Source organism: Diprion similis, chromosome 1 (genome assembly GCF_021155765.1).
Source record: "Diprion similis isolate iyDipSimi1 chromosome 1, iyDipSimi1.1, whole genome shotgun sequence".
NCBI lineage: Eukaryota > Metazoa > Arthropoda > Insecta > Hymenoptera > Diprionidae > Diprion > Diprion similis.
Genome location: NC_060105.1, coordinates 2,313,220 through 2,335,306, shown reverse-complemented (window position 1 = coordinate 2,335,306; position 22,087 = coordinate 2,313,220). Strand labels below are relative to the sequence as shown.

General features: G+C 39.3%; 1 protein-coding gene across 1 annotated transcript in view; it reads left to right on the top strand.

Moving 5' to 3' along the window:
* The window catches only part of LOC124404374 (acetylcholine receptor subunit alpha-like), a 55,076-nt gene continuing 32,989 nt past the window's right edge, over window positions 1-22,087 (top strand). Inside the window, exons 1-2 of the mRNA XM_046878464.1 lie at window positions 1-82; window positions 14,976-15,023. The gene's annotated coding sequence lies outside the window, so the exon portion shown is untranslated. The remainder of the gene's footprint in view (window positions 83-14,975; window positions 15,024-22,087) is intronic.

Sequence of the window (22,087 nt, the reverse complement as noted above, 5' to 3'; positions counted from 1 at the left end):
TCGCGGGTGTTTTTGCTTGTTTTACGTGCAGTTGCGGCGAGCCAGGCTTGATTACTCCGGAAATCGCACCACCTTCAGAACGGTGAGTTACACCGCTAATTATGGTAATTATACACCCTGCGGTAGATGCTGATCGCTGTTACTCGCGATTGGGCCCAGAATCCGATCGCTGCACGATCGGCTTTCACCCCCCGAGAAAAACATCCCCCTCAACTCTATTTACATCTATGACCCCCCATTAATTACACCGTCGAGGACACGTGACCGCAGTATCGAGAGATCCTCAACTACTCTCTCTCTCTCTCTGTTTACATTTACCTCATGCAAGTAATTTATACGTCGTGAAGAATGAGAGGGAGAGAGGTGGGGGGTGCTTATTCAGTCTTGTTGGATTCTAAAAGTTACTCTTATCAACTCAATGGTCAAATGTGACTTTGTAGTCTAGTTTCTTCTTCTAGCAGAAGTTTCAAAGCATTTAATTGTCATTTGAACACAGCGGCATTCAAGTATTTTAAACTGATACGAAACAATGGCTCGAATCGTCGGGCCGATTGCAATCGATTCCGATACCGTTGTGAGTAGCTTGCAATTATCGGAACTGCACTGATACAGTCGAAAGGTTTCTTCCTCTGAGTGGGAGATAATTGTGCAAGTATTCCAAAGCGTGTAAAATCGTCACAATTATAATCACACGTTATTGCAATCGGTCGTAAGCTATAAGCGATACACAAAGCAATTAACGGGCAGCTGAAATCGACTTGTGGCTAACACCCTGCATTCGACCACTTAGGGCGAAGTGACTGGGAGGGAAAACGAGGGTGCGGGGGTGTCGGGGGTGCATGTGCACATGGCAGTGAAGGACAAAGGACACACCTTCACCGTAATCCCCGTATTGCGCCATAACGGCCTGCTTAGCAATTCCGAAAGTGTCTTGCGCGAAAGAGGCGAGTGCTTTTAGGCGAGAGCCGGGTTAAGACCGCGGTGCAAGGATGGAAGGAGGAAGGATGGATGCCCAGAGCCGCCGATATCCACCACGAGGTTCACCCAGTTCGGGAAACTTCCTTCCGGCTTCTCTTCTCTTCTCTTCTCGTGGAATTGGCACGGAAGAGAAACCCGTAGCGACGATGAATTTCATTTCAAATCCCAGGGAAACGCTGCGAGATGTTTCATCCGCGTTTGAATTTATCGTCCATATATCCGATCCCCGTTAAACTGCCCTCAACGAGATTTTCACTACCTTTTGACCAGAAGAATTATACTTGAAAAGAAACTTTTGCTTCTGAATTATCCACACACAGAGCGAAAATCAGCGACCTCAAGGGTAAGGAAAATTTCTCGCACACAATATCACCTTTCGAAGAAGCGTCTCGGCTTTCGCATCAGATTTCATGAACCCAACGCGCGGGGGCTTCGAAAGAATTCACAGCGCTATGTGCTTATCATTATTCCACTCACCGAGGAATATCAAATTTGACACGTTTATTTCAGCACTCTGTATCCGCCGATTTGTAACCCTTTTGATCGTTGTCGATCGATACCTATTTGCAGGCTAAATGTCCTTAGAGATTAACGATATTGTCATGTACAGACTCTGATGGAAGCTGGAGAGATTTGATCGAGTTGTGTTCGGTGGGAAAACAACGCCCTGTACTCGAATATACGTGCAAACCCAATTAAAAAACAGAAGCTAAACGAGAGAACGATAATAATAATAATAACAATAATAATAAAAAAGAAAGAAAAAAAAAAGAAATTAAATCGAGAGAGGTTAATTTTGCGAGTAAATTGAACGTTTTTCGGATGGAAAAACGGACAACATCGTTTACGTGTATGAGCCTGACGACACATTCTATAGATTTCAACATCGAACTGTTACGCATGTGTGTGTAGAGGAGGATGGGGCAAAGTGGGCACTTTAAATTTTTGATATATTAAAAAATTTTGCGGCAAAATGGGCTTCCTGAAATTTTTTAAATAACAATTAATAAAATTAAGCACCTGAACTTTTTATTAAACATGAATTATTCGGAAATCATTTACTCGAGTAATTGCGAAAGGCTTCAAGTTGTGATTTACTCTCAACTCGTCGAAGTGAAATAATGTTCTGAACTTGAATTTGTGATTAATTTTTCTCGAGAAAACTGGATAATAATTAAACATAATTATTCATATGAAGAGTAAAAATTTTTTTCTGATTTTAGGCATTATTTTTTTAAGAGGCCCACCTTGCCCCATCCTCCCATATACATATATATATATATATATATATATATAGTCACGGGAGATTTTCATTTCCACGAAATTAAACTGTTCTCTGCGAAAGAAACTTTTTGGCCACACTTCATTTCTCTCCGCGTTAAGTTCTACGTGCGGTAGATATATTTAAGGTAAGGAAATTCAACGTCACGTACATTAAAGTTATCGGCCAATCGGATTCAAGGTACGACGAAGGATCGTCAATCATCCAGCAGGCATTCATCTCAAAGTATAATCTATTGGTTGCATAAGCAGCAGAACATACCTATATACCAGTCGCTCGGTTTTTCTCTCTTCATATTTTCCGGATGTTTTTTTTTATTTTATTTTATTTTTTTTTACCTCCGTTTCTTTTCTCTTCTTTCTTCTACTACTTTTCTGTGAGAGTGGAAATTATTTTCATTCAAATGGTATATACGATGAGATCCTCCACCGGAAATAATTGCGTTCACTTTCAGCTGAATACTCACACTATTCGTGGTCACAATGCGAACTTTTTTCCTTTCCTTTTGTACGTACTTATCTGCTACTCACTCAACGCTTAGCCAGCATGCAAAGTCGCCGCGTTTCTGTATCTGCGTTGAACGAGATCGTACGATTGATTCTACAATCTACACCGACATTCTTCAACCTGCGCTACTGTTGGAGAATCCTTCGCTTCTGTTTAATCGAAAATACCGGCGAAATCGCTCGCCTCGCACCCGAAGAGTTTAGCGGCTTTAAAAAGTTCCACCCCGTGATGCCTGTAAACTTTTCGACGAAAGTTTTAAATTACGAAAAGAAAGCAAAAACGCAAAACACAACAACGGAGTCCGTTCGTATATACTCATCAATGGACCAGAATCGTTGTTGTAGAAAAGCGGCGGATCGATCGCCTCGATTAATCCACATCAGGATAAAGACTAAGTGACAAGGTATCTAATCGCCCAGGATCTAATCCTCCCGAGAAATCCAGGTTCAAGTTTACTCTGATCGGCGAAAATCTTTGTCTACACAAGTTTTAGCCATCGATCGGACGATCGGTGGAATCGAATTTAAAAACTTCTTCTTTTTACAGTCAGAATCGTACGTGGGGTAAAAAAATCCGAATGATAATCGCGCGGTACCTTTTGTTTATTTATTTATTTGTTTTTTTTTAAACCTCATACCCTTTATTCTCTCTGAACAACGACGAGGAAAACGACGCCAAAGAACCCTTGAAACTCTCTGATTTTTCAGCGCCTCGGGCGCTACACGCGCTTTTTTTTTTTTTTTTTTTTTTTTTTTTTCTCAACTTTGTACCAAAAAACCGGGTGGAAAATCAGCCCCGAAAATAATTGGCCGTTCTTTTAGATGCCTGTGAATATTGACGAGTAAAAAGAAATGAAATTGAAGTGGAAAAACGAAGCCTTTATTTTTGTGAAAAAAAAATGTCAGGCAATACTTGCGGAGTTACGCGGTAATTAGCGTAGAAATAAATGAAACAAATTGCGAGAATGGACGCAAAGTTGACTTCTTGCGTCTACGTCGATTATATTTACGCAAGAGATTTGGTCAAGCCAGAAATAACTCGATACATATATAGTTCAGGCAGCTTCTTACCGAGGATCTGAGGAAAGTGGACACTGGAGATTACACTCGAGAATCGAAGGACGCGAACATCTGGCGGAAAAGGAGGAGAATAAAGCAAAATAAAGGAGACAAATATTGCGAAGAGAGAGAGAGAGAGAAGGGCGAGTATAAAAACAGTAGAATAGCGAAAAGACAGTCGCCATAGTAGGAGGAGAAGCGGTCGAAAAAAGGTAAAAAAAAAAAAAAAAAACCTGAAGAAAAAGAAGAAGATGAAGAAGTCTCCTCGAATATCCGCGAACGCCTTCGCCTGCCATCCAAGGATCGAGACGTCAATCGGACGCAGCACTTTACGAACCCCTGGATCAAAATCCATTTTAAATTCTCTCCAGAGTCAGGAACGAGTCGCTGTAGTATCTGCCATCTGTACACACGCTCGAAACACGTGTGTGTGTGTGTGTGTGTGTGTGTAGTAAACACACCTGCAGGGCGGTTTACTTGACACGCATTTCTCTTCGTCTTCCAACGCAGCCAGCTTCGCTTGACGTCGTCGGTGTATATAATATATTTATTTTATTTTGTTTTTCCTTACGTTTCGTTTCGTTTCGTTTCACATTTTTTTCTTCCTTACTCCTTTACCTTACCCTCCCCCCCCCCCCCGCAACCCTACTCCACCCCTTCTTTCTTTTTTTTGACGAGAATGAAATCCGGCAATATTTTTCCAACCTTCCCCCTTTGTGCTCAAGGGATTGTACGAATATTCCTGAGGGATAGAGAGGGGTGAAAAAGCGCGAGGGCGAAATAGTGCAGGGAAGAAGGGATGAAGGAAAGGTCCGGAGGGGATGAGCATAAGTTATGACGTCATAAACATCAAGGGCTCGTTGAGAAAGTTGCCGCTTTTTCCATACCCTACATATATATATACTCATTGCACTGTATAACATGTGTAGGTACATACAGGTATTTGTGCCTATGATACGTAGGATATAAAGTGCAAGTCATGTATCAGAGGTATCGCGTCGTATGGATCGTTTCGCGATACGTGCAGATTCACCCGTTCGATGAAAGCTCAATTTTATTCTCGTTCCCAATATTCTATGTCTATGTACACTAGGGGAGGGTGGGGGGCAAAGTGGGACCCTTAAGAAAATAATACCTAAGATTAGAATAAAATTTTTACTTTTCATATGAACAATTATGTTTAATTATTATCTAATTTTCTCGAGAGAAAGTAATCATAAATTCAAGATCAGAACATTATTTTACTTTGAGGAGTTGAGAGTAAAGCACAACTTGAAACGTTTCGCGTTATGAGCTGTGCAATTACTCGAGTAAATGATTTCCGAATAATTCATGTTCAATAAAAAATTCAGGTGGTTAATTTTATCCCTTGTTATTCAAAAAATTTCTGGAGGCCCACATTGCCCCCAAATTTTTTGAGGTATCAAAAATTTTAAGGTGCCCAGAAAAATATGTATCCCAAAATTTATGTACATTGCCTGGTTACTGAGTTACAAAATTCAGAAATAACTGAAATTATTTTATCGCGTTAATTAAATGGAAAATGGATAACTGCGTTCAGGAAGCGCTAAATATAATTATTAAACGCTCAAATTGAAACAGATGTCTCATTTCCTCTTCCTACAACTTTTACACATGTGACATTAAAAAAAGAGAGACAATTTTTTTTTCAACCAGTCTAATACAAATGTATACCTACACGAGTGAAAAAATTCTGAATAAACGTAGGAAGAGAAAGCAAATAAATTTAAATAACAGAAGAAGCAAAATGCATTCATGATCGGTAAAGATAATATCTTGGGGAAATTATCTTGCGGTGGAAAAGAAGAAGTAAATTCATGATTAGAAAAAAAATGTCCCAACAGGTCAACCAAGATTTTTTTTTACAAGTTTAAAAAACTTGAAAATTACACAAAAATGACAAAATTTTCTTGTCATATTCACTAACAGAAATGTAACAAATAATATAAATAAACATAAAGTGACATTATGTTTAGTTACACGTATAAATTCCACCTGACACTCCTTTTGAGTGTCTTGACCCCCAGGTGCTCGGGGTTAAAACAAGGGTGTAACATAATCTGCAAGGTCCTCCCTTGATTTTCGAGAGTTCGCTTTAATTTCGCGGCTCCATCCACTCGGACGTTATACGGTCATTTTTGTGCTCCCTTTTTGGCGTCCGAGTTTAGGTTGAACCGGAAACGGCTTGAATCCTTGTTATAATTTAAAACTGACTGCACATTCGCCGTTTAATTTCCCCTCGCATCGGTGCAGTCTCGCCGTTTATTAGCCGCTGTTGAAAAGCTGCGTGAGCCGCGGATTATATTATAATTATGCGGCTTCTGGACCGAGAGATGATTGGCGATTAATTCATCGACGGAAATTCGATGTTGACCGCCGCTTGATAATTAAATCTCGGAAAAATTTGATGAGAAAAACACCATCGAGACTGTGTATAAAACCGACGAAAAGTAATCGATTTTCCATTATTTACTCCCGATTAATCGAGGACAAACCATTCATTTTTAAAACTCGATTATTTTTCATCAGAATCAGTTTATCGTTTTTATTTTTTGTCATTAAACTATCAATTATTATCATCGTCTTACTTACTAAGCATCTATATTTGACATAGTAAGTGAAAGATGAATGAATATTTTCACCCGAAATTGAAAATTATTTTGAAACAAGCTGTAAATTATCAAAAAACTTTACCGCCATTAAGACTGGTTACTAATATTTACAAAATTTTGGTTTCATACGTACCGTTTAAAAGAAATACGAAACGATCGATGAATCGATTAATTTTTACCGATTCAACCGACTCGTGTTCCATTTTTTTTTTTTTTCAAAAATAAAAAAACTGTGTGTGCTGGAGGTGGACTGTAAATTTCTTGTGCATTTTTCCCGCTGAACACGAATTTGAAGTCAGAATTGGAGGTCGATGTGAAAAATCTTGGAAAAAAAAACGATAAAAACCCATAAAAACGATGTTTTAGCAATTTTTTCTGTACAATCGTTACATTTGTTTTTTTGAAGAACACGTTTTATGTAGTGTATCGCTGCCTCGCTTTTTTCCTTTTTTGTTTGTTTCCCTTTGCAACACCATCCACCAGTAATCGGCAAACATGTCTCTGAAATCGGCGTTCAAATCCCTTCAAATCACGGTGAAATCTTTCTCCTTCTTCTTGACCAAAGTCACCATTGTAATAAAAGAATTTGAACCACCGAAGACACAACTTTTTTAATTTTCGCGATCTGTGTTATTCTGAGCTTACGTTAGTGGCACAGCTCTTAAGGTTCCCAATGGAATCCAAGCGTTCCAAAACTGGGGGGCAAAAACGTGTGATTCAAAATCGAAAATCGGTACGAGGATGATTAAATACTTCCAAAGGAAAATAGACTCACTCATTTATAATTTCGCCTTCGAGCGAACGACGTCCTTGGCGAGTAAATACGAGCTGCAGGTTCCCCTAACGGAGCCCAGAAGGAAGGCGTGCGTCCCAACAAAACACGTTTAATTTTCCAACAAAGGTAAGTGAACCTGGATACTGTTTGCTCTGGAAGTAGGTTCATGTAAACTGTGTTATAACCGCACTCGGGATACAGCGTAACAACATTGTGTATACAGCTGAAGGCTGTGGGAAGGAAGTGCGTCTCTCAATTCTCGGCTGTCGAAACAACACGCCTCACGCGAAAATGGAGTTAGATCGAGCCAGTCTGTTGGGAACTGGAAGCGGGTCCTGTGGGAGGAAAAGGAGTCTTGTTGCCAGGCTGGCCATGTTCTTGCGGTACATCGAAACTTCCTGTTACACTGGGTATATGCACTGTGAAATGACAAATTGAAGGAGAATAATGAAATCGCTGAAACAAATGGCGACCTTCTTCTATCACGCGAGCTGGAACGGCATGTAGATGAACCCGCATTCACGATGAGATAATATAAAGTTCGTCGTGGCGAAAGAACCTCCATGAAACTAGATCCCGACTCCTAGTAGCGCCTTCTTCTTCCCTCCTTTCCTCCCTCCCTCTCTCCCTCTCTCGACACTTAGCTTTTAACGAATAGTTACGGCCAGGACGTTAAGGGTGGTTTATTTTTATTGACTGGACCGTAGCGTTAGTGACGTTTGAAATAATAGCTCGCGGGGGTTTCTTGGTTTGAGGAACGCTAAGGGATGGTTTGATTTTTCAAATACGTGATAGTGTGATTAAAAATTGGCTAGATTGGTATTATTGTGTAGCTGCAGAGCTTGCAACGAGGGTCGAAGTCCATTGACTGCCACGTGGACACGAAGAAGATGGTGATGGTTTGGTGGTGAAGAGTCAAGTGGATGTGTTTTGCACTTTGCGCGTGGCACTGAGAGGATTTTCAGCATCACGATGTTTTTTTATTTAATAATCTGACGTTGCCTGAAGTGCAACAGTGATATAATATTGAAAATATGGTGAAAAGTAGAAAGCGTTCAACGTTAATTAATGTCGATGAAAATTCAAGTAATATGGGGCGAAATTTCTTCCAGTATGACGAATAATCAGCGAATTATTTGCAAGTTTTTTGCATAGAGATTTTTGAGGATGCTGATTAGAAATCGGAAAAAAATAAACGAATTTAAAAAACAACATGATGGACTCTAGGTGGACGATTGTTTCGTGAAAAGTGCACGGAATTTAGTGTTTAAGATTTTGCAATTTTGCTTTATCGTAACTTGAATTTTCGGAACTTCAACCCCGAATTGAATTTGCTAAATATTTGCAATGCGACAAGTGAAACAAAGAAAATTCTGACATCTGATTCACCGCCATTTTCATCCCTGAATCTCGTTTGTAAGTGCTTTGAACAAAAGTCCCGTCTCATCTCCATTTTCACGTCAATTCCAAACGACCAACTGTACTTTCAAGAAGATTTTTGATAACATCCGATTGTCCCATTAATATTCTTTCAACCGTACGGTTAACCGGTTGGGAAATGAAAACTTGACAGGACGAATATTTCGAAAATGGGAAAATAAAACAACGAAAGACGAATCCTCCGAAATGTTGATTTCAGAAAGTTCCACAAATCAGTAATATTCAAATTCGCAAAATTCTTCCCGGATGTCGAAAAAATTACTGATAGAAACTACATTCTTTTCGGGACCCTAAGGAAGGTCCCCCAGCTTAAATCCTGGGTCGTCAACCAGGCCCAAGCACCCTTGATATTAAATTCAAAGGCGGTGAATTGCGGTATAATCCCACGATGCATCCCTTTCAGAACGAAGGCTCGAGATCAGTCAGCTGATCGAGTTTCAAAATTCTCCTGGAAATATTCCCACCCATAATACAACGTGTCAGCCAACGACCCACAGCTGGGCCGCTTTTCCGAGGCGAAGGACGCCTGACACTGCAGGCGAAGTAATTGCATAAGGCGAGTTGTCGGAGTAATAACATCGCCATCGTTTACACTCTCTCTCTCTCTCTCTCTCTCTCTCTCTCTCTTTCTCTGTCTCTCTTTGTAGCCGGCGACAAGCCTGACGCAATTAGCGAAGCCGGTGAAGACGCGAGGTGAAGCCTTCCCCGGGGAGAATCGGGACCGAAGAGCTGGTCTTCGATTTCCCCGGTAGAATCCGCAGGACAGTGGATCCACGGCTGCTGAGATAAACGTGATCTCCCGCAGACGGGGATCATCTGGGAGAGAAAGGAACGGTTAATGGCCGGGTTTAGAGTCGGATTATCCCGTGTACACTCCGCAGCTCCGGAGGACCTTTCGCTACGGACGCGACTAATTCTACCGTGAAAAATTGACTCCGCTTGTTTTTCACCCCGCAAACCGGACGCCCAGACGACCCGAAGCCCGACAAAAAACTACAGGATCTTCGCGATACGCCAAAAAATATTGGCACGAGAAAATTCGTTTTCTCTGATTAATGGTGCTTGAATTACGAGAATACAACGAATTACACAAAAATACGATCGAAAGATGCTATTGATTTTAATTCTTAATTCGAAAATTTATAATAGCTGATCCAATATGGTGGACAATGAAAAACAAGAAGAAGAAAAATTTTGTATGTATTAAGTTTGTGTTAAAATTGGCGTTGAAATTTTTATGGTAGAAGAGCAGAAAATAATATTTTTCATGAAAAAGTAAGAATTTTGAATATTTTGTTCACTTGTGGTATTTTTTCAATAAATAAACAAATAAATAAATAAATTTTATTTGTTTCCTTGGACTTAGAAATATTCCAGAGACCATGTGGAACGAAAAGCTCGGCAATTATTCTCGAAAAGTTTTTAATAAGTAAAAAGCTGCGTCCCAACGTGAATTAAAGGGTTAAACAATCCATGTCCCACCTCTCGCTGGATACTGACGAGCAATTCGTGTTGAAAGTTAGGGAAAAGCGGGAATCATCGGGGAATAAAAGAGGGGACGAGCCTTCGGAGACTCTGGAATATGGAACTCGGATCCTGAGGCTGCAAGCTCACGTCGCTTGCATTTCTCCCATTTTCCCTCCGCTGGAAGACTGAGCTAATCCTTAACCGAAGGTTATTCCCGGGGGAGTTCCTCGGCCAAGTCGTTTCTTCGGGAAGGTAAAAAGGTCGAGGAGAAAGAAGCCGAGTATCGTGGAATATCCGGGTAATTTCTTGCGCGGAATTAGTCGTCGCCGATCAAATGCAGACGCAGATTTTTACGCGGAAGTGAACTAAAATCAAGAAATCAGAAAATCACGAGGTCACGAATGAAAATTTGCTAAAGGTTGCGGGGATCTTTATTCGCGGATCTTAGCTATCGGATAAATTCAATTACTACCGTAATATCGGAGAACAAACGGAAACTTTCAAGGAGTAAAGTTTACCTCGAGAAACTTTTCCTTCTTTCTTTCGTGCGTGTAAACATTATATATGTGTGTAAGAGAAAACGAGGAAAGAAAAAGCAGGAACATTTCCAAATCTCTGGGGCATTCGGCCCGCTGAGCAATTAGTTAATTAAACTGAAATTGAGCGATGCATTGGTGTTCCTGAAACTCAAACGCTCAAGGGAACAACCACATTTCATGGTAACAACACCCGAACCGATAGACGATCACCATACGAGCTTCGACGTCACACTGTATCATTCTTTTTCCATTACATGCAAGAGTGTCCACCGACTTACCTTGTCGAAAAATTGTCTATCCTTATACGTAGAACGGGATTTAGTTAACGATGGAGGTAAAGTTCTTTATTTCCCTCTTCGTTTTGCTGAACAGACATCGATTTCCGTTTAAGGACAGAAGATCCTGCAGGTCAGTGTTTTTGGACTTTGGTACTTCCAGAAGTATCCTGTCTGTTCCTGGAACGATGAAAACTGCGGTACATCCTGAATAAAAAAGAGAGAGAGAGAGAAGCGTTTAGATGATGTAACATACATATATGAGATGTAATGTGTATTAAAACATAAAATTAAAACTAGAAATGTAAGAATAACACAAGAATAGAGAAAACAATGAATGAAGATAAATAGAAGCAAAATGAACCATATAATTAGAGAAAAAATTAGTAAATAGATAAATAAATGAATAATGTATAAAATAAGTAAAAATAAAAATAAAAGTAAAAGTATATAAGATAAGTTAAAACAGAAAAAAAATTGAGAATTAAACTTAGAATCTTATTATATTTAAAATTAAAATAACGAGAGAGAAAAGGGAGGGAAAAACCGATACAATTTCGTAAGCGTAAGAAGATCGGCTGGCTGTTTGAAAAGGTCAAAAAAGGGGTGAAGGGGCGAGAAGAATTCGTCTCGCGTTCCCGTTTGACGTGCAAAAGCTCGCAGGATCAATGAAGAACTAATTGGGAATTAATAGCCGAGAGATGTATCGTGACTCCGGTGGTTGGTTTCTCATAACAGGGGCTTCGCCCTCTTAATTCCCTGGGAACATGAATCTAGCGTGAGTCATAGTCTAGGCTTCTAGCAAAGCCGATAAATCTTCATGAAATTTTAAGAAATATCGTTTCTCGGCAAAGCTGGGATTTTTCATTCGAAATCTCCACGTCCTTCGCTTCGATTTCGCGACTCGTGATTCGGGGGGTGCAAAAAATATATGCAATTATCTTCCGCTTGTAAAAAATATTTTGAACCGTTGCACACTCGGGTTATATCGATTCGCCTCTCGATCATGGCTGAAAAGTAACGTTGGAGCTTAAATAAGCTCGGACTAAACTTTGAAAACTTCCGTTCTACACACGTGTAGAAATTTACCGGCGTTACGAAAGCTCGAAGGAATGTTGAGATTTTTTTTTAAAAAACTTTGGAAATCCGAACAACAAAATTCGAAAGGGCGAAAAAGTGGAGTTGAATTTTTTTAAAGTTTTCAAAATTTTGAACACGTTTTTTTTTCGGCTCAAAAATTTCCGTCAAGTTTCAACCTGAAAGCGAATTTCGCGGATATCAGTTACGGGGTTGAAAAAAGGAGAACAAAAATGGCGCGTCTTATCCGTCTCTCTCTTTCTTTATCACTCAACTCCAGACTACGTCACTGACGGATAATTTAGCTGCGGAAAAGATGGCTCGCGATTTTTACGGATGTGTATTTCGCTCGATAAGTTTCTCGGGGATGCAACGGACGGGATCCTTATTGGTACTGAAAGATCTCACTCAGCTGCAGAGTACAACGGCAGCTCGACAAATGTAGGGGAACGTAGACAACGTGTCTTCCTCTGGAGAAAAATGTCGCTTATCTACTCTCCGCAGAACATTCGTTGAATGAAATTTTTCAAAACAGACTGACAGGAGAAAGCTTGCGCTGCTTTCGTCTTCACGCTTTGTCCGGAATCAACCCCTGACAAATCCTTGATTCAAACCTCGGCCCGTTTCCTGTGGCTTCGGTCAACTCGCCATGAATTTTGAACGGCGGTGAGATTATGTGTATGAGTAATGTGTTTTCTCACTTTGATCCTTCCAGCGTACATTTTTCCTGGCAGTCAAATTCCTTGAATTTAAGTATACCTGGACTTTCCACATTCTAAAATTTTAAAAACAAGATTTTCGGGTCCTTCTATCACCCAATAATTCTAATTTTTGGCCCAACCCGAACGACATTCCAAAAATGTTTACCCCTCTAAATATTTTATACAATAAAAAGATGAATGAAAATCAGATCATCCCTCGTAGAAAAATTCCGATTTATATGAGAGACTCGTTTTTTGCATAACAACGAGAATCGTAGTATAAATTATTAAATTCAACGGCGAAATTATTGCACAAAAATTTATTTCCCGAGTTGAAATGGCTGCAGGTTTTTGGGCACATCGTCGCAAATATAATAACCGATACTCAAGTCTTTGGATTGTCGCATGATTAACTGCCACTCGTGATTGATCGGTGAGTCTGTCAGGAGCTCTGAGAACGTCGCCGAAGATACTGCGGCAGTTTTGGTAGATCGATGCTGGATAGTGACGAATTACGAGTGAGAAGCGAATCGGCGTTTCTGATCGACGACGTATTCGCCCTTCATTTCCATCCATTTGCGCAACCGTCTCAGCGAAATAAGTTATTTATTATAAAGAAATGTTATTCTCACAAATCTCTTCGTTCTCGATCTCAAGTAAAAATGTGTTTAAAAGTAAACGGAGTTTTTTTCCAATTAAAAAAAAAAGAAAGTATTTCTTTAAACAATATCTTTGATTTGAAATAAAAATTTTCTTGATTAAGCGAACAAAATTTTCCTCGAAAACGAATTTTAACCAATTGTTAACGAGTCATTTTCTTGAAAGAAAAAAATTTCAAAATTGTGTAAATTTTTTTTCAATCGATCAAACTCTTTTCCAACGACAATAGAACGAGTGTGTATATATATATGTATTACGTATTCATATATTTAGTTTGTCGCAATGGCAATCGCCGATAATAATTGTTCGCCTCGTTATAACGAATGACGTAGACCGCAGGGCGTCGTTAATTTTATCGCAGATGTGGGAATTCGAAGACCAAATTTATGCCGCTACCTGCAGGGTGCGGCATAGAATATGTATCTTGAAATGCGCAAAAGTGCGCAGCAGACGACGAACAGATTGGATGAAGATACGCCGCATGTCTCGCCTCGCAATATCTCCTCATCATAAATTAACAAGGCATCATTCAGCCGAGTTACAATCTCCAGCGATATTAATCATCTCTGACAGCGTTTCAACAGGTTGAAAATTACAAAAAATCTCCCGCCTTATTACCTAAGATAAAAAAAATCTTGCTAAGGAATGATTTCAAATCAATAGACGTTATTTTATGTTTAAAAAAATATTTTCTTTAATTCTTTAATTACATCAATGATTATTGCGATTTAAACTATTTTGTCGATAATTTTCAACGACTTTTCTTTAAACAATTACAGACTGTTATTGCTCATTGCGAATTGATTGAGCTCCAGTTTCTCATCATTCAACCCTTGTTCGAAATTTTTGAATATGAATAGAATGCGGCTAATGACAACTTCCGGTTGTTATTCAATGCCGTGGTCTATATACCGTTTCCCTTCCATCGTATCAATCTCTTTTATATTATTAATACGTATATACTCTTTTCTTTGAGAGCTTGCCAAAAGCATGCGAAACGGCAGGCAAAAAGGCAAAAAGGCTCTCCGAGCTCGATAGCAAATACATTGTGTATAGAGAAACTGATTTCTTTTTTTTCTCTCTCTCTCTCTTTCGCGTTCCTGACCGTCTGTCTATACGTATAACACACGTATTGCATAGACGTTTTTTACTCTCCTTTTTCACTTTCTCTTTGAAGAAGAGTAGACAGTATTTTAACAAATTCCATCCCTCGCTCGTGGCGACTCAAACTTTGCGCTTAGCTGTCAATTTTACGGAGGGGTTGGGAAGAGTCAGAATTGATTCAGCTCGGGTGTTTAGAAGGCCTGATTCGGTTTATTATTTCTGAAAGAAAAAGAAGAAAGAAGAAGAAAACGCTCGACCTTCTGTCAAATTTGACGTTGATTCCAACGCGAGTCGAATTTCTCTCGGCAAAAAATCTTTCTCGTCTCACGTTTGCTAAAAATAAAAAAATATATCTATATATATATTATACACTGTGTGCGTTATATGTATACCATATAGACATATGTATAGAACCAGCGTAATTTAACTACTTGCACAATTACTTTTACGCCGGCTAATTGTTTCCGCACTTGTTCCAGGTGAACAATTAATCTGGAGAGTCTGAATCCTGCGGTTTATATATAGCGGTAAGAGTATATATATATATATACTTATACATATGCCTTTACGTATATACGACGCAAGAATTTTCTGGAGTGATCAATATTTTTAATTTTAAGCTACTGCTATATATATATGGCTTGCGAAGATTGTAAGTTTGTCAGTAAGCAAAATTCAGGAATAAATTTTAGTCCCGACTAGCTCATCGACCATTTAGATCGTGTTTGGTGATTATCGGACAGTGCAGATTTGTTCGAAATGAGACGAGGTCCTGCTTTGACTAAATTTCTGGATATTCCGACGTTGATAAATGCCGAATTAAATCCACCGGCCGGATCTTTCGTATATATAGTAACAAAGAATAAAGAGCGAACAGGATAAAGTGGCAGGGGAGGAGGGGGGTGAATTAAATTAAATATTTCGCTCCGGAGTATAAGAAGAGACAAAAAATAATAATAAGAAGAACAACAATAACGATAATATCCCTCAGTCCTGCCTTTTTGCCAATCTCACTAATGACTCTTCGTCACCTTCTTACACGCCGAATCCTGCGACCTGCGAAGCTTATTTCGTTCCCTAAATTGGCGATTTAAACGTCCCCGATTGTCTGTCTGGTTTCTTTTACATTAGAATTGGAAAAAGCAATTACAACGCAAATTCGCGATTATATATGTATTGCTTACGGAACTTTTGCAGTCTTGAAGAAAAATCGAGTTTAATAATAATAGCGAAATACGTATACCTATATATATTATATATACATATATTGCAGTGAGTTATTTGATTTCTTAATTAGTTTCTAACTATATATATATTACATAGCATGAGTATACATAGACGGTTACGAAGGACTCGAGTATTTGAAAGTGAGATCACAGGAGCCAGAATATTTCTCGATTTAAATTCTCTTTCAACATATTCATCAAACGATTCTTCCGCAGACGTCAGGATGTACACAACGACGGTACAATTAATTGCAGATAAAAGGATACTGACGATTAACAAAACGTCGAAAAAGCTGTTTTATTTTCTAGAATTTGGCAGAAAAAAAAAAAAACAAAACAAAACGACGAGGGTCAAAAATCTAAAAAGTAAAATTGTAGGGAACGAGCAGTTTTTTTTGTTTATTTTTTTGCTGGTTCGGAATAAAAATTTTCTGTAACGAAAATAATATAATTAAATAATTGAACAAAGAAATTAACGTATCACCTGAATATTCGATATCGTGATCGTTTAATGTTCGATACATACACTCCACCCCACCACCCTTAAATTTACTGAACGAGACACTTTTCCGTATTTCGAAATGCCCCGATTATCGTCCGTTGACTCAACACTGGCACGACATGACATCGAGTTCGAAGTTGACTCGTTAAATCGGGAGAGGAAGCCGGGGGGAGGAGGGGGGTCATGATTACGATCGCGATAATGTCGAGGATGAAGATGAAGAGCGGGGGTTGAAAGGGCACGGTCCGGTGGTCGCAGCCCCTCCAGCGGCCTATTTTCATCACCGTGCTGCATGCGAAGCACTTGCCCCGCGCGTTTTCCACTCTCGAAAGGAGCTTTTGTTGCGTTCTTTTCATCATCGCGGTACCGGATTCAGGCCACGATGCTTACGGCAAATCCCGTTCGTCTCGACACCGGCAATGCGGACGACGATCGTCGTCCCGAGGGACTCGCAGGACTCCCGTTTCGTCCTGAGGCCCGGAACTCGATCCTCGAAAGATTAGATTTGAAAAAATAATCGATTTTCGATTAACTCGATTATTTTCTCACCGATTCATTGTAAGGAGATATAATCGATTGTTTTTCACTCTCGATTTTCGTTTTCGTTTTTTTTTTTTTTTTTCACTCCCGCGAACGAAACTATAAATTATTAAAACACTTTTCCGCTGTTCAGACTACGTGCTGAAATTTATGAAATATCGGTTTCACATGCATCGTTTAAAAAAAAAAAAAAAAAAAAAACGTAATAATCGATGAATCGATTAATTTTAACGATTCAATCGATACCTAATCGTGTTAGATTATTTTTTTCGACTCGATTGACCGATACATCGATTATTTTTTTTATTCACTAATTAGAAAATAGAATACAGAACGAAATGAAAAAAAAAGTCTTGATTTCAAGTTTAAATTCGATGCAATTTTAATTTCGAGCCTCGACTTATTGTGGTGAAAATTTAAACCTAGAAAATTGACCTAGATTGTATACCCTTATATGTATATATGTATTACATATCCACGTACGTTCGGTGAGAATTCGAACCGCGTTTGAGTATTATATTACCAGGAAGGGTTGAAAATGGAAGGTCGGAAGGTCAGCTCGTGAATTACAGATGGCGGAGTGAGGTAGCTGGGCCACAAAACGATTGAAATTCAGCAGCGGGTATAAAGCAAGCTCATTTCAGCTATTTCCCGTACGACTATAGGTAAACCTTAGATCTAACGATACCTACGACTTACGATTCCAGTTTAAACCAAATCAATTGATTCTTATCCTTATTACGCGTCCGCGAGCTCCGCGAAAACCGGAAGTCTGCATTCGGAAGATGTTCGGATGGTAAGCCACGCATCCGCTGTTTAGAGACGTGGTCTAATGACTTTTCCAACAGCTTCCCGGCGGGTCCAGTAATGATCGCGACGCGAGAGGAGAGAGAAAGAGAGAGAGAGAGAGGCTTGCATATACTTTGAAACAGTTTCAAGGCACGCCGTTGATAGCGGCTAATTTGCCCCATAGTTAACCACCTGAGAAGTAGATTCAGGCACGATCTCGCCGTCGACCCGAGTCGCGTTATCGTGCTGCCTCGATGAGAACTTCGCTTTTCATTTTTCTGGATTTTCTTCTTTTTGTCGTGTCAATTTGCGATTTTATTGAAAAAGAGAAGAAGAAGAAGAAAAAAAAATTGCAGTGGAAGGACTCGATTATTCATCGTGTACGTGGTATATGTATATAGAATAATATAGATATTAGGATGTTTCGAAAAAATTTCAAATTCCGAATTAGGTGCATGATAACAAAAGATAGAAAAAAAATTCACTGTATTTTTGAGAATTTTTTCATAATTTTAAAAATAAGCATTCGCAATCGACTTTGAATATATGTAAAAAATAAACGGTTCATTGGCAAAAAAAATGAAGAAAATTTACATCGCGTTTTTTACCGAGTAGAATGTTAGAAAAAAAAATTAAATGATTTTGAGATGGTCGGGGCTTAACACTGGTTGAGTTGGCGTGGAATACCCCATATACGTATACCTATAACGCTTGGGGGAAAAGTTTAACAACCGGCACGTGAACTGCGCCGCGCTTTTAACTTTGCACTCGAGTTTAACAGCGGCGCCGGTAATTTTTACTCGATATATATTATATCTAGTATAGAAAGTATATATATATTAGGGAGGGCCAAGGAAAAAAAAATGTTTAAACGATGTCATCCACAATTTTTTGTACATTTCATTACGAAACAATGGCTCAAAAACATAAAACATCAATTTTTTTCGTGAAGTTCATCGAGTGTTCTTTGATAAAACATCGAAATCTTTACGAAATGTAAGGAAAATCGATTTTCCCTACAATTGTTAGTATTTCGTAGAAATTTTTATGTTTTTCAAAAAAAATAAACACTTGATGAACTTCACGAAAAATATGATGTTTTATGTTTTTGAGCTACTATTTCGTATATCATTTGAAGTTGAACTTTAATCTTGAATAACTTTTAAACGAATCGACTTGGCGAAAAATCACATCAGACTTTATTTGTAGATCGTTCAATTTCCTACAAGAATATGCATCGATTTTTACAACTCGCTTATTCGCTACAAGACAAGAAAATTCCAAATAAAAAAAAAAAATCTTTCCGTTAACAATTTAAATAGGAAATCAAAAATCGCGATGAGGCACCTCTTAATATTAATATTAATATCTCGACCATTTTTTTTTTCGCCCACCCTAATATATATAGTATATACAGCGGATGAGTTGTATTCGAAGGATCGTAAGTTTTTTTCTATTCTTTTTTTTTGTATCGGCATTCGCATGCAGGGCGTGGGAAGTCATTTTCTGCAAGCCGGTAGTCAAGACTGAAAATCAACATCTCACAGCTGACGGGTTTTATAAATTAGCCAATCTAAAGTTACTAAAACTTAGCCGCACTGCGGCGAAGGCTCCATTATGAGTCGAGACTTTTTATTACGGACTCGGGATTAATGACGTCACGGAGTCTTGCCAGACGCACGCGAATCGCGACTCGACTGATTACTTTACCTTTGGCTACTTATTCTATTATTCTGGGTATAATTAGTAGATAATTATAAAGCATTTCGCAGTTTCCATGTACATCTTTATAACTAATTGTAAGTGATTCCGAGTGGAGTTCATGAATTTCGCAGATTCGTCGCTGCGAAAAAGCTCTTCATTTCCCTGCAAATCCGACGATAAAAATGTGAATGTATATAAGCTTGTAATCCAAGATGCAACGTGTCACATCGATCGCTCATCATTTTCAACGAAAACTACTTAGGCCTAAAGAGCCGCGCGATTCGATATCGACACCGGAAGTCGCGCGTTATCGGGATGAAAATGCGACGCCGATGAAGAGGCGGAGACGCAAAGGAGGGATAACTTATCGCGGTTCTGATAAACGGAGTATACCGGCTACGTCGAATCAGAATTTTTCACCAACTTCTTCTCATCTTCGGGGCAAGAATGAAGCCTCGAGTATCACGCTATCGCACCTAATGCATTCCCGATGGCCTCTCGAAGAGGCTTATATTAGGCCGGTCTTTCTTTTTTTTTCATTTTCTGTTTTTACTTTTTTTCTTATTCTTCTTCCTCTTACGTTATACCCTTCGAAAACTTAGTTTTCAGCCTCAAACGAAACCTCCGCCTGAGAGCGGAACTCGGTAGTAAAATTGGCGAGGGGGCGGGGTGGGGGGGGGGGGTAAACGAGGTACTCAAGAAAATACTTAGTTTTCGAGAACTCGAATACGCTAAATAATTGTTTTTTTTTTTTTTTTTTTCTCTTTCTTACCGCAATTGTAACCAAAGAAAATAAAAATGAGAAAAAAAAAAAAAAAATTATAATAATAACTGAAGATAAAAGCAAATTTGATAAAATTAAACTTGTTTTCTGAGTAATTCGAGTAAAAAAAAAAAAAAAAAATTAACATTTTACATAATCATTGGATGCAAATAGGTGTAAAAAAAAATGTCTTAATAATTTTTGAAAATTTAAAACAATGCTCAATAATGTTTACAGAAGTGATATTTGAATATTTGAAAAACAAAATGTCTTCTAAAATTTTAAGGGCACCCCATCCTGCCCCCCCCCTCCTCACCCCTCTTTCCCTATAACGCTATGCTTTTGCGGGAATGTGTCGCACGGCTTTGATCGCTCCGCCGCCGCCGCCGCAAGCTCGACCTGCAGAATGTCTCTGGAGTGTTAAGCTCCTCGAAGGGTCGGTCGATGCGAAGTGGGCACCCCGTGGCGATGACGGGTTGGGATCCCCATAATACTCGCGGCCCGACTATTATATCGATTCTACCACGGCAGCCAGGGAAACGCTGCAACGGACCGAATGATTAGCCATGCAGGGTGCAGATCGCGTGCCGCCTTTCGACCCAGCAAATGACCGCTACTACACGAGGACCCATAACTCCGGTTTATAATCGAAAATTATAAGGGGCTCGCGAGAAATTGCACTATAATGCAAAACGCGGCGCCACCGAATTGCTTTCTTGGTGAGGAATCGTCGACGGCGTGCGCCGGAGAAAATATTACACGACGACGACGGGGGTGGGGGGAGAAGAAAGATGTTGGAAAAGCACGAATCAAGTTTAATTTAAGCCGAGGGGGTGGAAATTAAAAAGTCTTGAATGAAGTTTTAAAATTGTGAATATATATTTTGATAATTATTGGGAAGAATGAATTTTTGTTTCAACGATTTTGATGATAAGTGATAAGCAAAGTAGCAAGAATTCTATACGCAAATTGAATTTATCTCGAGCTTGGGAGTTGGTGGGAAAAGGAATCGTTTTGTGTAATTTAATTCTACCGCCTTATTCTCAGACTTTTCGGAGATTTTCGTTTCACCATCAATTCTTCGGGGTCATTTTTCAGTCACTCCTAGGAACAGTTCCTGCTCAGGTTTAATTCCGATTGTGGAAAAAGGACGCGTTAAACATCCTTCATTTGGGTAGGACAGACTCGGCAGGACTACCGGATAAAAGCCAATCTTTGGAGAATGAAGACTGGGACTCGGAGACGGACAGGACGAAGGACCAGATCTGGAAATACGCGGAAGGAATATAAGGGGAGGACAAGGAGGACAACTCAATTTACCGGACAGTCCTTCTGCAGGATGTGTCATCCTTAATCCGTTGTATCGCTTTTCGTACACGTGTCACTTGGCTTGTCTATAGAAGAAGAAGAAGAAGAAGAAGAAGAAGAAGAAAAGAAAAAGAGGAGGAAGAAGTTCTTATCCTGTGTTTTCCGCCCCGCGGTTTTTCTCTTGAAAACGAAGTCGGCTTAATTCTGCCAAGATCCGTTATTTTCCTCGGCTTCGACGATATTATTCTTATACGTGTATCCATTTTCTTTCTCCGAGGCGAAGCGCGGATGGAATCGATCATCGCAATCGGCGTTACGTCTGATTTTCGCAAAGAATTAAGCGCGTGTTGCGAATTTTTACGGATCGGAGAACGGATCGGAAAAATTCTTGTTCTTTCTCTCATCCGCATCCTGCTGGGATTTAGGCTGAATTATTCAAACCCAAAGGAATTACCTCCGGGAAGATTGTTCATAACAAAAAACGTTAAAGCGTTAAAGCCCGACGTTGCATGACGAGGGATTTGATATTGGCGCTTTTGTCGTCGAGGACAACAACTTCTGCCTCGTAATTTCAATCCTAATTTATATTTCTCCAGCGCAAACAGATGTTATTTGAATACTGAAGGTTCCGTCTTCGAAGGAAAAGGACGAGATTTAAAAAGCTCGTCGCAATTTAACAAGTCGTGACGTTTTCAAAATTGTCTTTCGCTCGATGGCTGCATCTTCGTGTAATAAATCCTGATAATAAAGCGATTTATC